The sequence below is a fragment of the Euprymna scolopes genome, chromosome 3 (genome assembly GCF_053919585.1).
Source record: "Euprymna scolopes isolate OS-2025 chromosome 3, ASM5391958v1, whole genome shotgun sequence".
NCBI lineage: Eukaryota > Metazoa > Mollusca > Cephalopoda > Sepiida > Sepiolidae > Euprymna > Euprymna scolopes.
Genome location: NC_136484.1, coordinates 142137388 through 142154133, shown reverse-complemented (window position 1 = coordinate 142154133; position 16746 = coordinate 142137388). Strand labels below are relative to the sequence as shown.

The window sequence follows — 16746 nt, the reverse complement described above, 5'->3', positions numbered from 1 at the left end:
AAAAAAGATAAATGGCAGCGAGCTTGTAGAATACGTTAAGTTTGGGAAAATGAGTTCAAGCTAAAAAAACGTTGGTATCTTCGGATAGTATACAAAGATATCCCTCCCCATCTTTATAATTTTTTTTTATTTTTACTTAATCTCATTATCCGCTCCCTACCGTAGTTTAGTGTTTGATAATAATATTTAATTTCGAAAATATTATCACTGATGTTTTTGTTTGTTCTTTCTCGTGTTTTTGTTATGTCTGGTTTCCGTGTCTTTGTTTTCTTTTTACCCGTGTCACATATGCAATAAAATACTTGGGTTCTGCTTTCCCATAAATTCCCTTATATCCCCCCTTTTCGTGACGTATTACAAAGATAAGGGATATTTGCTTTTATCGTAAGTTTCCTTTCATACCCCTACGTCTATTTCTTACTTAATTCCCCACCTTTTGTTGCATATGTCACAATATATATATATATATATATATTGGTGTCAAACTTGACACCTTACACTGATGATTCCTGAAAGGATGAAACACTAGTGCCCGTAGGTATTAATAATTATTATAGTATATATATATATATATATATATATATATATATATATATATATATATATATATATATATATATATATATGGGTTTGTATTACTGTACACATAGATTCGAAAAAGTTGTCAAAAAACAAATATAGAACAAATAAATGTTATCGAAGGCAAGATAAGTTACTTTTCTACCTAACTGGATATATTTTTTGTGTTTTTATTCAGTGTAACATGTTTATTCAGCTCGAAAAACATGCAGTGTTTACCGATGTATTGGAAAATTCAAAATGGCAGCCGACTCTCTCTCTCGGAGAGGGTACGTTTGGGAAAAAGGTATTATAAATAATAAACTAGACAAAATACTGTTAGAAAACAACCGAATACATGTCAACTTATGTCACGGTAACATATTTTGAGCGAATTTCTAACAGTATTTTGTCTAGTTTATTATTTATAATACCTTTTTCCCAAACGTACCCTCTCCGAGAAAGAGTCGGCTGCCATTTTGAATTTTCCAATACATCGGTAAACACTGCATGTTTTTCGAGCTGAATAAACATGTTACACTGAATAAAAACACAAAAAATATATCCAGTTAGGTAGAAAAGTAACTTATCTTGCCTTTGATAACATTTATTTGTTCTATATTTGTTTTTTGACAACTTTTTCGAATCTATGTGTACAGTAATACAAACCCATATATATATATATATATATATATATATATATATATATATATATATATATATAGGTTTGTATTACTGTATATATATAACATTGGAAAAATAGCACAAGTGTATAAATAGAAAAAAATGGTGCAAGGGAAATATAACTGAAAATCTCACAATAAATTTATCAAAAAGGGAAAAAGAAATGTTAAAATTTTAGATATTAACCCTGAACTACCCCCTCCCCTCCGCCAAAAAAAAGTGACATTTTACTATTTTTAGGCGATTCCGTGTGAACCACCAAAAAAACAACAAAAAAAAACATTAGAATTGGAAGTCGGGGATTAGTTTCGCATTTTACTGCATGTACAATTTTTTTGGCAGACCTGTACCAGAGTGCCCACCCCCTAAAAATGTGTTTTTCACCTCTTCTTTTAAAAGTTTTTTTCCGACAATTATCAGAGATTATTAATATTAAGTATCATATTTTGAAAAAAAAAATAAATAAAAAAATAATGACTTTTAAGAAGGGAGTTCACTTTCTCGTTATGACGTTCTAATCACGTGACACGTCGGTAAACAAAAGGACAGTAAGTCAGGTAGCAATAAAGTAAAATGTGATAACGAGAAAGTGAATCTCCTTCTTAAAAGTCATTTTTTGCAAAGTCTGTAATCTATGAGAATCGTCGGAAAATATTAAAAAAAAAAAAAAAAATAGGTGTAAAACATGCATTGTTACGGCATGGGCACTTTTGTAAATGTCCACCTTTTTTTCCCCAATTTATCTATTGTGAAGTTTTTTGCACTTCGACTGAGTGAATAAATCCTTATTTAAAAATATGTGGATTATAGAGCGCATTTGACATCTATTCAAACTATCTCTCTCATAAACAGGTCCTGGATATGACCTTAAACTATCTCCAGTCATGAGGCCTCAGCTTGCGGGCTTTGGGGAGTGTGGTGCCATCCTTTAATTACCATTGCTCCTAGGTCCACTGACCCGGAGTGGTAGTACCTGTTAGGGTCTCAACTATAGGTTAAATAGAAACCGACTTGAAAACAGCAAATAACTTCTATTAAAAAATTTTTCTTCAAAATCTTTGGATTTGGCATTAAATAACCCGAAGAGGGTTGATATACCGTAAAACACAAACAACCAACCAAGCAACTATCATAAACAAAAAAAAAATTACAAAAATTGATTTTATTTGCTTGAAAACAACAGAATAAATTTGAAAAAAAAAAAAAAAGAAAAATTTTAAATAATAGGGTGGGAGCTTAGTCCCTATTCAGGAATCGTACAGATTTTCACTGCCCATTTACAAGGACTTTTCAAGGCTTTTAAAAGTTTTTCGAAGTCTTCAGACAAAATTCAAGTTTTTTAAAATAAAATTTGGGATTTGTTTTACAATCCACAGCGATTCAAAAAAGCAATCAAAAATCAAATATACAACAAATAAATGTTACCATAGTCAATAAAAATTACTTTGCAACCTACCTGCATCATTTTTTTTTAATGTTTTTTTTTAAGTAGTTTTAAATATTTTTTATTTTATCTCAAATATTAACTCTCTTTACGACTTTTAAATTATCAACAAGATTGCTGCTGTCATTTTTTTCGGCCCAGCTGGCCTTATTTTCGATGATCACTATTTTTTGGATGGGGTGGGTCGAGTTTATTCACTCTTGGAGAGTCCCATCCGGGCAAGGAAATTTTTTTTTTTTTTTTTTTTTTTTGAGGGAGGGGATCATTTTTTTTATTACAGCCGGAAAAATTGAATTATATAAATGAGAGAGAGAGAGAGAGAGAGAGAGAGAGAGAGAGAGAGAGAGAGAGAGAAGAGGGAGATTTAAATCCCCCCCCCAAATAAAGTGAAAAATGAAAATGACCCTCCACTCTAAAATAAACTTTCCTAGCAAACTTTCCTAAAAAATTGTGATAATTCAAAAAGAGGCTGGCTAGGCCACAATAACCATCTTGCTTGGAAATTTAAAAGCCATGGAGTTAATATTGAGACTTTTATTGGCTATGGTAATATTTATTTGTGGTAAATTTGATATTTGATATCTTTTTCGATCGCTGTGGATTGTAAAACAAACCCAAAATTTGATATATAACAATGATATAATAAACCAATAACTGACAACAGGAAAAGTAATTTTCATTACTCTCTTTATTTCATGAAGAAATTTTAAAGATCACACATTTATATAAAGTTCTTGAACGCCCAACAAAACTGGTCAACTATTTACAAGTTTCGTTCAGTTTCTATTTAGTGTCAGCTATGTGTGATTTCAAGTCATTTTCACCTATTTTGCTTAAAACAAATGTATTTTTACATACACAACAATATGCCTGTTGACAATCATATTTACCTTCTCCGACCCATTTATATTTACCCAACCAATGCTCTTTTCCCCATTGTAGATTGGTCTATGCTGTGTTTGTTTTACTTTTAAATTTGGAATTTCCGGAATTGTGGATACAAGAGTTACGTCCCTTTATCACGCAACTACCCGATGTTATTATGTATAAAATATCAGATAGTTTCACGATAGAGGGATGTACCTCGTGTATCCACAATAATACGATGTAATTTCAGAACAATATATTTCTATTTTATTTTCACTATTTAAAAAGTATTTTAATGATATTATATTATTTTTTTTATTAATACATGAAAATTTTAAATTTAATAGTATTTATTTCGATTTTATTTTTAATATTTCGACAGAAATTTTTACTAGACATAAGGAATATGATTTTCAAGGCCTTTTCAAGACATTTGCAAGACATTTTCCATATTTTAAAGGATTTTCCAAGGTAATAATAGAAATAAGGCCTTTTAAAGGGAAATGTCCAAATTCAAGGACTTTTCAAGTCTGTACGAACCGAAATGAAAAAAAAAAAAGCCTTACCCACTAAAACCTTACGTAAGTCCATTCTATTTGGTTAAAAACAAAAGCAGTAAATACTTATTTAAAAATAATGGGGAAAGCAAAACTTATTTGAAACTGGAGAAGAAGGAACATAGTCTACTCTCGTAAAACATCCTAATTTTCCGTTACTGAATTGATCTTGCTTTGTGCAATTTTTCTTATTTATTCCTTGTGACATTTTTAATGGGTGTCTATATATATATATATATATATATATATATATATAGTTTTTCTAATAAATATTAACATTTATTTTTATATCTAGACACGAGTGTTTTATGCTTGTGCAATCATCAGTATCGGAAATGATAATTACTGCTGGTAAAGAGATTTAAAACAAGTCACAAAGTACTCCAGAAGTCAGTTCTGCTTAGTACAGCAAAATCGCTAGGTGCTTTCCATCTAATTGACTTTTTGACTATACTCACCGGCTTTGTTATAAATGCCCGCTCTTGAGTGAAGAAAAAACGGTGCAAAACATCACAACATTGTAAAGTTAACTAGCATAATAATAATAATAATAATAATAATAATAATAACAACAACAACAACGACGACAACGATAATAACAAAGTTAATTCCATTTTAAAGAGTAAAAAAGCAGGCTTTTATGGAGGAAAAATAAAGAAATTATTTGTTTTTCTTTTTAAAAATAAACTGAAACGAAACAAACTGAATAAAAACAGCAAATATTTAAAGCGTCCAAAAATTTTTAATTAAAAGGGGAAAAAAAGACTGGCGTTTTTCTTTATTCAATTTCCAACGCTTGTGCTTTTAATTATCATTTGTATGGTTAATTTGAGTCACATGAGAAAAATCCTGATTGTGATTGGTGCTGAGCAGTGATGGGCATAAAAAGTGTTGCTCATGAAATTTGTAAAGACAAGCTGAAAACAAATTGAAATAAAAAAAAACAACTTAACAGTTTCAGCAAGTTAAAAGTATACAGATCGGTAGATAATTTTTACTAGGTATGGTATGTATTTCTTGATTTTTTTGTTTACAATTTCTCGATTGTTAACTATTCTACACTTTTGCCATTTACTCCGTTGTTTTCAAGCAAATTAAATTTATTTTTCTAAGGGAGGGGAAGGGACGAAACTACCTTCCCAATAATTTTAAATATGGTCTAAGCCCCCACCCCCACCAACCAAACCATTATTCAACATTAAAGTTGCTTTTTTATTTGTGTAATCTCTTTATTTTACTTTATTTCATTTTTTTTTAAATAAATAGTTTTATTGTATCACTTTGATTTATTAATTAATGTTTTTTTTTATGTGTAGTTTGGAAAATTTATTTCCTTGTCCATTTAGCAATGTCATAGCGAGAAAAAAAAGCTTAGCATTAACGATCTACCCAATTTCTGGTTTAAACAACTAACAGCATTCCATAATGATTATAGCAGACTATTGAGTGGTGAAGAGGTCACACCAACATGGCTGTTAAAAGGTGATATAACCTTCATAATCAAAAAGAATGAAACACAATTTTCTAATAAGTACACGTCTATCTGCTGTCTCACTACAACCTACAAGCTCTTCACTGGCCTGGTTGCAAAGAGCATCTATGAGCACTCCTCCAGAGGACACTTGAAAAAAGAGCAAGCAGGGCATAGGAGGAAGTGTTTAGGCATGAAGGATCAGTTGTTGATTAATAAGCCCATTCTTGAAGACTGTAGGAAGAGGCAGAGGAACCTAAATATGACTTGGATTGATTACTAAAAGACATATGATAGTGTGCCCACATGTGGTTTCTGTGGTGCCTTGCTTTATCCAGTGCCTTGATCTATCCAGTAATCAAAGAGACCATGGCTGTACATATGCCAATGTGGCAAACAACCATGACATTAAGCCACACTAATGGAACTGTAACAATACTTAATATCAAGATCAGAAGAGGAATCTTCCAAAGGGACAGCCTATCTCATTTACTCTTTTGCCTGGCGAAAGATCTGTTAAACAAGCTAGTAAATAAAAGCTAGAGTGCCTACAGTCTGAGCCAGGACTGTCAATAAGACCCAACCAAAAGAGTCAACCACGTGCTCTTTATGGATGACATTGAATTTGTTTTTTTAATTTTCTTCCTTTGAAGATTGTAACGCTGGTTATGTGGCAGCCAAACCAACATCGCCTTGCTTTTGGCTAAAACCAGCCGAGAGCTCTTTTTAGTATCCTCATTGTTCCCTTAAGTGCAATTGTCTGGATCTCTTTTGCACTTGGTTATCCAGGAATATTAGTTAGGTACGACTTCAGGTTCTTCTTCATAAGTCCTGTGGCACCTATAATAACGGGTATGATTGATATCTTGCTAAGATTCCAGTTTCTTTTCATATCATACATGAGATCTTGATATTTGGTCTGTTTCTCTCTTTCAGCTCTGTTCAGACCTTCATCATTAGGGACACTCTCTCTGACTTATTCTATATAACTATGTCAGGTTCCACAGCAGCATTTTCAAGGTAGTTAGCTGTAGGGATTACATGGTCATAATGTATGGTATATAAGTCATTTTCAACTGTTCTTCCAGGTTGATGTTCCCAGGACTTGCTGCTTTGTATGCCAGCTCAGATGTTGACTTAAAGCCGACTCCTGCAGGTTGTATATAACTTCTCCAGAGATATTGGAACAAAGTTTGGTCTGGACAAACATACAGCTTAATGAAAACACTCACATCAATAACCTAGAAAAGCAGGAAAAATACAAATACCTTGTCATAGAAGAGATTCAATTCAGCATGCCAAGATGAGAGAAAAATTGGCAGAGAATATATATACTGTGTAAGGAAAATCTATAAAACTAGTCATGCCTGTGATAACATACAGCTTTAGCATTGTCGACTGGTCACAAAGGGGCATAAACAGACTGGAGACTAAATCATGAAGAATATTGACAGTACACAGAATAACAGACCAGTATCTGACTAGGCTGTTTCTGTTCAGAGGAGTGAGAGGTATAGAACTCTCAGAAATCGACCATCAGCATTGCACAACCATAGTGAACACCAGGTAATATCTGATGAGCTCCCAAAATCTAAACTTCAAAATGGTGCATCAACAAGAGGCAACAAAACAACCTTCATCATGAAACTAGGCAAACATATTGGACAGGACCGTCTTACAAATAAGACAGAATCAGAAAGCAAATCTGCTACGAAAATAACCCAACAGAGTCACCAAAATGCATCAAGACTTTTCATTGCAAAAACTGGAAGAAAGAACCAACTAACAGCGTGCCAAATATTTTTCAGATGAATTCAGCCAGTACTCTATAGATTAAGAAGGCTCTATAGACTGGCAAAGAAAAAGATTACTCCACTATGATCAGGAGAGGATTATAATGGCTGCCCAATGGCTTGATAACCTATGCTTTTTTAAGAAAATAAGTGGTCTCTGCAATGACAACCAAGAGGTTCTGCCACACAGAGGCAGAGAGTGTGAGCTACCTGAAATCCTGCTGTAAAGTTTTGCTGGGGGCAGACAGCTATTATACAATGTGACACAATGGAATGTGCAAATATTTCCACTGCTCTGTAAAAAGTTGATTATCGAATGCAGCAGCAAGTCCTGAGAACATAAACTAGAAAGAACAATTGGAAATAAGTCAATTCATCATCCACTATGACTGTGCAATTCCTACAACTATGTACCTAGTAAATGGAAGTATTAAACCTGACATAGTAATATGGGACAATAAGGAGACTGAAGCAACCTTAGTTGAAGTTAGTGTGTTCAGTGATGCTGGATTAAACAGAGCTGAGAGAGAAAAGATAACGAAATACTAAGGTCTTATGTACAACATGAAAAGAAATTGGAATTTTAGGAAGATCTGTCATTCCTATAATTATAGGAACAACTGGACTCATTCCTATAATTATAGGAACAACTGGACTCATTCCTATAATTATAGGAACAACTGGACTCATGGAAAAGAATTTCAAAAAGTATCCGGCAAATGTACCCAATGAACTAAGTGCAAGTGAGATTCAAATAATTGCACTTGCAGGGACAGTTAGAATCTTAAAAATATCTCTTAGTTGGGAGGTATAAGAGCTGGTGAATATCTGGCATTCTGTGGGATGGCTCATCTCCAGTTAGAACAAAAAGAGAAAATTGAAAAAAAAAAAAAAAAAAAGGATAGGTCAATCTGTTGCTATGTTACCTGTCCCTTCTCCATTTCTTTCATTACCATCACCACGACCTATTATGACATGTTCAGGTTGTAGACAAAGGGATGGTGGGCCATAGCAGTTCTAAAAAAAGAAAAAAAAGACTTATCTCTTATTGATTGAATTGGTAGCAACCACTGTTTGGCATTTAGTCGCGCTTGTTTCAAGTTAATTCCCGCCATTTCAACTTAAAATGAAGATGTGTTATCCTTGAGTCCGTTTGTAAAAGATACAAACGTAATAATTTCTTTTGTAAGGAAATGTTGAAAAAAAAAAAAAAATGGCAGAGTTTCGTTTTTATTAATGAGCACAAGAAAGTTCCTTAATGAAGTATAGTTCCAGACAGACAATCCTTTGAAGAGACACGTTTGCTGGAATTCGGAAATATTTTTTTATCCTTTTCAAAAATGAATGAAAAAGTTAAAAATCAGAGGTTTTTATTTATTTGCGGACTGTTATCCTCATCTTCATAGTTGTTGTTGTTGTTGTTGTTGTTGTTTTTCACCACGTTTAAGTCAACTGGCCTTCTTCAGGTGATTAACCATGAAGGGATAGGAATGCTAAGAATCTTAATTGTATTCCTAGTAATTACTGCCTATCATAGTTGTTGATGACTCACCATGTTTGGGCCAATTAATCCTCTAGCTTACTCATCTCAAAGGATTCCAATAAAAAAAAATATATAACACCAGAGCTTTCCAAACAAAAACTTGTTACGGGTGGAAAACCTTTAAAAAAAATGTGAAGTTTTATAACCTAAAGTGCGTTAAAGAGAAAAAATCGTCTCTGTGATTTTTTTAAAAAGAATTCACTTGCAAAATTAACAAAAAAAAAATAAATAAAAAAAGAAAGAAGAAAAAAAGATAAGCAAGAACCGGAAGCTTTTTTTATGGGCAAGAAACTCCGTGAACTATTACCCTTGATAAGGTTTTGTTAACAATAAAAAATATAAAGAGTCCCTGAGACAATCCATATAAAGAAAATATATTGGGGATGGGGGAGAATGAAAGAGAGACTTTTAAAGAATTAGTTTCATGAAAAGCAGTTTTATTGATGTTTATTACTTGTCTCTTTGTTGTTTAGCTTTCTTTGAGTAAAACTTCTTTTATGTTTCTAAATTTTGAACATTAGTTTTGGTTATTTGTATTATTTGGATTCTTCAGACTACTGTTCTCATCTAGAGTGCCATTTTCATAACGTTTTTAGCGATGCAACCTCCGACCTTCTTCAGTTGTATCATGTCGAACTCGGGAATGTTTCTGTTGAACTTGTAAATCTTGACAGAATTTCGAATGGAATCTTTATTTATTTCATGGGGGTAGCATGCTCTCGTTCCATCTGCCATGACTGGAAAGAGGTCCTAAGTAATTCGCAATTGTATTTTTCAGTCGCCCACACTGGGAATTGAACTTTCAACTTTCAGAAAAATATCAATTTTACAATTGATTTTTCCTAAATACACTAACCATTGCGCCTTGTGGACAGTTCTAGCATGAAATTCAAACTTATTTTATTTCTAGTTGTAAATATCATTATTTAGTACTAATTGTTATTACTCTCTCTCTCTCTCTCTCTCTATATATATATATATATATATATATATATATATATATATACTCCTATAAATTCGTTTTTCAAGCGTGTGTATTGATATTCATATTAAAATCCGTTTTTCTATTTATTTAATGTATTTATTTGCTTCCCCATCAAAGCAAATTAGGCACAAGGCCGTTTTTAATGTGGGGTAAAAACTAGCTCCCCTAAAAGTAGGCAAAAAGGGAGCACTCTGGTTACCAAAAATAATAATTGTCCCAGTATAGAGGGTTTCCTCTCCATTGACTGGTACAAATTATCTTAAGTGCAGCATCTGCAGAATAGATACTACATTTTGATCCCAGCCCGAAGTCCAGGAACAACAGAAAAAAGGCAAGCCTCTTTTCTATTTATTTAAAAAGAAAATACAATTTTGTTATGTATGGGGCATGAAATTGCATTCACTAGCTGAAGATCTAGCTAATTTGCATATTCTTTTAAACATTCGTTTTAATTAATTCCCTATTAGTTTTTTCGGTTTTCTTATTGATTCGAGGAAGAAAAAAAGTCCCATTTGTTTCCGCTACAATCATCTTTAGTTAACTATTACGTGTAATTATATTAATGCAGATATTCTAACTGATTTATACTTGCATAATATTTGCGTAAAAAGTTTATAGTAAACACAAAATTGTTTTCATATATATTTATGTATACGTATATATTTTTGTTTAACAAATTTTATCTACCAAACTTCTAGAGTTTTTGGTCTACAGACATGAAACTTCATATATAAGGTATTTGAATCCATGCGAAACTTTATATTTGGGTTTTAGCCCTGCAAAATCGGTGCAAAAGTGTGAAAATTAAAAAAAATTAAATGTGCCAGGTGAAAGTCGAACGCCGCCATTACGCACGCATAACGTAGTAGCTATTGGTTCATGTTCCTTGCAGTAAATATGTCTTCATGGCTCATTCATTGGTGGCAGACACAAAAATAAGTCGTAAGCAGAAGGTTTTGGTTTCGATTCTCGGTGGTGGTGCAGGAGTCTTTATTCTTTTTAAACGTTTTAAATCATTACTATATATTGCATCCAATATAACCTATAATATAAATCTCACCTGTTTGTTTAAATGTATGTATATATGTGTGTATGTTTGTCTATCTAAAACTTTCGACAGTCTACGGATTTTCACGAGATCAGTACCGTTGTGAAGCCGACCCTACAGATGACAAGTACGGAAAAATTGGCTAAAAACATTAATCACTTCACCCTCAACTGGGCGCTTTTTCGCCAATGTTTTCAAAAGCCATCCTCTCTTTTCGATTGACTAGCCATAATTTAAACCTACATCACTTCCGGTTTGGCGAGGGGCGAAACAACAAATATGTCACATTATTTTTCATGTTCTTTTCATCCTTCGCGGTACGGGTTCAAGCCTGCCTGCCTACAACCACTTCTTTTTTTTTTTTTTTTTTTGCTCAAGACACACATCCAAACACCTAGGCAACGCCGGGCACCTAGGCTAGTATATATATATATAAGTGAACGTGTCTGTGTGTCTGTGTACATTTCCCTACGTAATAACTCTGTCAATTTTTAGTCTACAGACTCAAAATTTGATATACAGGGTACTGAAATTTGGGAAAATCTATGTAATCGGTTTTCGGCCAAAAATTTGGCTGCTAAGAGGTCAAAGTTCAACGATTTGACTTTTGAGAACTCTACTAAACTCCTCCGCCAATTTTGGGTCTAAACACTTGAAATTTTAGATAGAGGTTCCTTAGAAATAGATCTAACTTACTAACTTCATTTAAGCCCAAAACAATTAATGTTAAGGGGTTATAATAGGGGTCAAATTTTTAAAAAATTGACCTGTTTTTTGTTTTTGTTTTTTGCTCAGTATACACCTCCAAACAACCGGGCAACGCCGGGCACCCATGCTAGTATATATATAAAAGTGAAAGTGTCTGTCTGTCTGTCTGTGTACATTTCCCTACACAATAACTCTGTCAATTTTCAGTCTACAGACTCGAAATTTGATATACAAGGTATGGAGATTTGGGAAAATCTTTGTAATCGGTTTTCGGCCAGAAATTTGGCTGTTAGGAGGTCAAAGTTCAACGATTTGACCTTTGAGAATTCTACCAAACTCCTCCGCCAATTTTGCTTATAAACACTTGAGATTTTAGATATAGGTTCCTTGGACATAGATCTAACTTAATAACTTTATTTGAGCTCAAAACAATAAATGTTAAGAGGTCATAATAGGGGTCAAAGTTTAAAAAAATGTTACCGCTTCGGTCTCTACCAAATTACTCAGACAATTTCGGGTCTAAACATTTGAAATTTTACATAAAGGGTATTCAGAGATAGGGCAAGCTTTTTAATCGGTTTGGGTCGAAAATTTGATCTACCAATATATAAATGTATGTATATATGTGTGCATGTCTGCCAAAAACCTTTGACAGAAGCGACGGATTTTTACAAGATCAGTATCGTTTTGAAGTTCGACCTTTCAGACGATAAATATCGAAAGATTAGCAAAAAACATTAATATCTTCACCTTTCTACAGGAGAGGTCGCTTTTTTCGCCGATATTTTCGAAAGTCATCCTTTCCTTTCGATTGTCTAGCCTTAATTCACTTCCGGTTTGGCAGTGGTTGTAACAGCAAAGACGTCAGGTTTTTTCCCCATTCTTTTCCTCCTTTGCGGTACGGGTTCGAGCCTGCCTTCCTACTACCACTCTTTTTTTGTTTTGCTCAACACACCTTCAAACACCCGAATTTCGCCGAATATGACGACCCTCAAAGTTAAAAAAGTCATAAGATACTGGGTGTTGCAATCTCTAGCCTAGGCTAAACAAACATGTTTTCATGATTTAGCAGTCGTCTTATACAACCGATATATGATAAATTTAGTAAATTTCCTCCAATCTTATACCTCGTCTTATCTGACACTCGCCTTATACGCCAATATATATATATATATATATATATATATATATATATATATATATATATATATATATATATGGCTCATTCTATCCGACACGGATTTCTTTCAAATTTGCTACACTTATAGATCTCCATGAAAGGAATTGAATGGCGCTTGTTAAACATCTCAAGGTCAAGGGGTTCCTGAGATATGACCTTGACCTTTTACAAAAATGTGAATTTTGATGAAGAAGTGACCAATTTATAAGACGATATCTCTGTTGTTTATGGGCCTACAAAGTTCATTCGTATATCATTTTAAAGTACTTGGATAGGTCTATAATTTTATCTGGGAATATTTATTTTCAAGGTCAAATTTAAAAAGTTGCCCTCTGACCTTAACTTTTAACCTGAATTATCTCAAAAACCGTTCTTTCAATTTCTTTTAAATTTTGACAGATTTGTCTATCTTATGACAGTATATATTCAAAATTTCATGATGGGCCTTTCACTAGAACTATCGTTACAAGCGTTTTAAAGAAGTGGGCAAATTCAAAATGGCGGATCCTAGTACCTACGACTTCATATAAAACATTTTGATATTTCCCAATATGGTCAAGTTTGATATCTTTGTAAAGCTATTTTGATGCTGATTAATATTTACATAAAGACCATGGTCAAAAAGTAGAAAAAAGAAAATCTTGTTGATGAAACTGAATTTTCTTCATTTGTTTTTTCGTACTTGTGCACTTTCTGAACCATGCTGAAATAATAACGTTATTTCGGAAGCCATTCTTAACATGTGGAGAGGAGAGTGTTTTGTAACTAATGTGTACTTTCATTTAACAATTTTACAATAAAAAAGAACATATCTTAAAACTTTAAATTAATCTGAAAATACAATTTAAAAAATAGCGTGGTTAAAAAAGTGCATAACCACCGGCTTTTTAATGCACCACGGATTTTCCTATGCAAAAAGTGATATATAATAAAAAAAGAATTTTGAAAGGTGTTAAGGGTTTATTCAATTATACCATAAAACATATGTGATCTCAATGGTCTATTAAAAGGCAATTTATGTTGTTTATTGGTCATTTTTTTAAATGAAAATTTTTTACAATGCATGTTCTTAAAAATTCTTGACATGTTGAATTTTATGCAAATTCTTGTTGTGAAGTCAAACTGTTTTATGACTTTCATACTTTTCTTATACAACACAGATTTTTATACAGAAAGTGATGTAATAAAAATTTCTAAAAAGTGCATTGAGATTTGATTAGGTTATAGTATCAAAAGAATAAACAACATTTGATGGCGATGGTAAACAGTTTCTTTGACATTTTTAGAAGTCTTAAGTATACACTATATACACAAGAAATCAACATGTGTTCATTAGGATACATTTCAAAATGAAAAATCTGTTTTACTGAAACAATTTTTATAATAATGAACATTAAAGTATTTATTTATATTTTTCTTTCATAATCTTTCTTTCTAAAATATATGATGCATTTTTCATTTCATTTTTTTGAAAGTTTATAAGATATTTCTATTTCAGATATTGGATCAACTGAGCTAGGAATAGCAGAATATTTCAAAATTGATATATTTAGATGTGATGGATAATAGAAAGATGGAGAGGGTTCATTTGGTTGTAAAAATGCCACTTTCACCTCACCATTATTTGGATTTTTGTCAAGTACACATCCTAACCACCAATTCCTCTCATAAAGTGCTGTCACAAATCAGTTAATGTTTTCGAACTCCATATTGTTCCGTTTTATGATTCGAACTACTCTTCCTTTCTTTTGTGTTGATACTGTTTTTATTTCCACTTCTCTCTGAGAGACAGGAATGAAAGTAATTTTTGTGTTCCTATAATCATGAAGGAATTGCTAAATCTGTCTTCTAAATGTTTGCTTCTTTTGTTCATTCTGCAGCTGAGGAATATAAGAAATGTATTCCAGAAATATTTTTTATTGCATAAAAATACAGCTGCCTTGGCGGCATTATTTGTTTATTATAGGGTTGCTGTAGGCTAGCTTTTGCTGCTAACCTTTTTACAGTGCCACCTAACCCATCATATGGCCCTTTCCCATGAGAATAGCAAAAAAGTGCCACTCTGCATCAATACTAAAATCAGATTTATGGTTGCACAGATTTATAAAGTTTTTAAAATTTTTATAATGTGTAACAGCCCCATCAGAGAAATATATTATTTGTACATTAACATTTATAATTTGTTTTAATTTTTCTATAACCTTTCTTTGAAACAAATGGACAGCTACTGCATCATGTTTAAGACAATCAGATATTATAACAAAATTAATATGCTCAAGGTCAATTCTATTTCTATAGTAGCCGATGAATGGGTGAAATGTAGCTTGATCATTATTCCAGTGGAATCCTTGAGCTGAATCTTGCAAAATAAATGAATAATTCTCAGAAAAATATGCTACTGCTTCTTCAATTTTTTAAGGCCTGCATGGAAAGTTTCAATAAATTCCTCTGTAGATTGTGATAGAGTTTGTAGAATGGTTCTATCAGTTTATAACCACTGTTTGTATACAAAATCATCAATTGAGTTTTTTTGAAAAATTTCTTGCATAACAAAATCATCCATCAGTTTGTTGCAAGATGAGCAGTCACCCAAGTAACAATTTGTCGATGCTTCATTGCATGTAACAACAAGTATGCATTAGTTATAATCTGTCAAATGATAACTTTCTCCTTCAGTCAGTTTAGCCAGATGAGATCCTGTAATTATCATCTTTATATTCTGATGGATTGTGCAAATGCAAACAATATGAGTCCCGGCACCACCTGATAGCACACATTCCTTTGGCCTAAGCTCGGCGAATTTAGAAAAGCCTATTTTCTCTTGGTGCTTTGATGTGAATAATTTAAATGCCTCTTTCAGGTTACAGAGAACAAGATACTTTTGTTCCTGAACCCGTTCCCCATCCTTTAAAACAGTCTTGTAATCATTTTTTCCAGGCATCACTCGACTGACTTCTTCACTTTTGTAAAACTGCTTTACTTTATTAATTGTATCATGTGGAAATTTAATTTTTCGTGTATTTGGCAAAGATAAGATTCCTTCCTCATTCACAAGTTTAACAAAATATATTTAAATCGATTGAAATTACTATTTATTATGAAAGATAAGAGTTCCAATAAATACAAATTATTTATTTTTTTATATTTTAAATGCACAAATTGGACAAAAACTTACCTTGAATTTGGAATTAAAAAATTAATCTTTTTTTAAAATAACGTTTTTTTCTCCCGTTGAATTGCGAAGAAAAAAAACTTCCTAAAAGTTAATTAATTTTTAAAAGATTAAAACTCCATTATTTCAAAATGTTCCATTACAACATAGATTTAAAAAAAAAAACTGTGTTTAAATTTTATTTTAATATTAAGTTATAATATAAACAGGACTCTTGCCATCTATTTCATCGCCACATTAAAGGCGATTGAAAAATATTATTGTGCAAAAAATTAATGAACTATTTCAAAGATCACTACGGTTTCTAGTTTGTCCCTTTTTACCAAATAAAGTATAGAAATCCATAATTAACCAAAGGAACAGTCGTAAATATTTAGTAAAACCGTATTTTATAGTTTATATATAAATGTTTATAATATTATTAATCATTAAACTGTGTAAAACTTAAAATATAACAAAATTATAACAGATTATTTATTAGTTGCCGTTTGAAGAAGATAAACAAAGGTTTTTTTAAAAAAGCATTAAGTTGCTTCTGCCGTTCCATATTTCGTAAAGTAAACACAAGTCTGACGTCACGGGATTATGTACAAAATTCTTCAAACGTTTGGAGGCCCCTACAAAACACCCTCCCCTCGCCATATTAAGAATGGCTTTCGAAGTAATAACGTTATTTCAGCACAGTACCTAAAATACATAAGTACAAAAAAATAGGCAAAAGGAACAAATTCATTTC

General features: G+C 32.2%; 1 protein-coding gene across 3 annotated transcripts in view; it reads left to right on the top strand.

Moving 5' to 3' along the window:
- Positions 1-16746, top strand: part of LOC145259589 (uncharacterized) — a 183466-nt gene that overhangs the window by 135643 nt on the left and 31077 nt on the right. The window lies entirely within an intron of this gene.